This window comes from Pteropus alecto, unplaced genomic scaffold, assembly GCF_000325575.1.
Source record: "Pteropus alecto unplaced genomic scaffold, ASM32557v1 scaffold106, whole genome shotgun sequence".
Lineage (NCBI taxonomy): Eukaryota > Metazoa > Chordata > Mammalia > Chiroptera > Pteropodidae > Pteropus > Pteropus alecto.
Window position 1 is genome coordinate 11,370,220 of NW_006442103.1, and position 1,536 is coordinate 11,371,755.

Consider the following 1,536-nt stretch of genomic DNA (forward strand, 5'->3'; position numbering starts at 1 on the left):
TATTCTTGGCAGTATTCTAAGTGCTTGGCATGTTTTTATGGAATCCTCACAAAATGCTCATAGGTTAGAGTTATTATTATTTTCATTTAGATTCAGAAATGGAGGCACAAAGAGGTTCAATAACTTGCCCGAATTCACACTGCTGCTGAGTAGTGGCACTGGGACCCAGACAGGTAGGCTGGCTCCAGAGTTTGCACATTTAACCCTATGCTTAACTCTCGGAAGCAGCGAAAAGTCGAGGAAACCCTCAGTGTCCGCCGAGAAGGCACTGGCTGATGGAGGACAATGCTGACATTAAAAAGAAGGAGGCAGCTCTTATGTTCTAAGAAAAACAAAACGAAACAAAACTCCAAGAAATATCGTTAAATGAAAAGGACAAGATGCTAAACAGATTTCTGCATCTGCTTTATTCATGTACAGTAGGGAACATGTGAGTGTGTGTGCATGTGTGTGTGCACATCTGTATTTGCATGTATTTAGTATGTCTCTGGAAGAAAATATTAACTGGTCTTAGTGATTACCCCTAATCACTTGATAACTGAGGGACTGAGAGGTGGGATGGAAGGAAGCAGGCTTTCCCATAAAAACTTTTTTGTAACTTTTCAAGTTCTTCATTTACCTGTTGAGTATCTTAAGGGGACCCAATACCTAATGCTCCCATTCCCCACCTGAATTCTGAACCAACTGAGAAATAAGAAAGAGGATTCAGCTGATAAAGAACAAAATACCATCTTTATTACAAACTTAGTCTGCACTGGAGAATAGAGCATATACTGGAGCTGCAGACAAGTGGGCTTCAGATCAGTGGACCCCATGATCGATAGAGCAGCACCAAGGCAAGCCTCCTCTCCACCCTGCAACCAAACCAGTGCTCAGCTGTCCCCAGAAGTTGCAGAAGAGATCACATGCTCTTTGAAAGCTGTACCAAAAAGTTTTAAAAAAGGAAGAAGAACGGTAGAGTAAGTACACCCAGTTCCTTCCCCCAGACTCACACTGCACACACGTCACTCCAATTCCGATGGGCGTCATCAAAGAGTGTCACCCTAATGGGGCGTGGTCCACAGGGAAGGAAGCCAAGTGGGGGATGGGGAGCATCCTCCACAAATCTCTCATAAAAATTCATTAACTAATATTTTTAAAAATTAAGATAAGGAAATTAAAGTTCAAAGAGATGAAATAATTTACGTAATATCTCCCAGTAGCGAGTGAAGGACCAAAATTTAAATCAAGTCCCCTGACTTCAGATTCTTTGCATCTTGCCTCCACACCCAGCTGCCCAGAGCCGGGTGTAGTGGCAGACAAAGCAGAAAGGTAAAGTCAGGTGACACGATCCACAGAGCACCTTCCTTCTGAGACAGAGCAGCTGCATCTGACAGCTGGATTTTGAGAAGCCAATGGAGGTTTGAGAAAGGAGTGGGCCCACTGTGGGAGTAAACAGGTCTGGGAGAAAGACAGGTTAGGGAAACAGACTTGTGACCAGGTCACCGCACAGCAGGGCAGCCAGCCCCAGAGGGCAGCAGAGCACCATGACCGCTC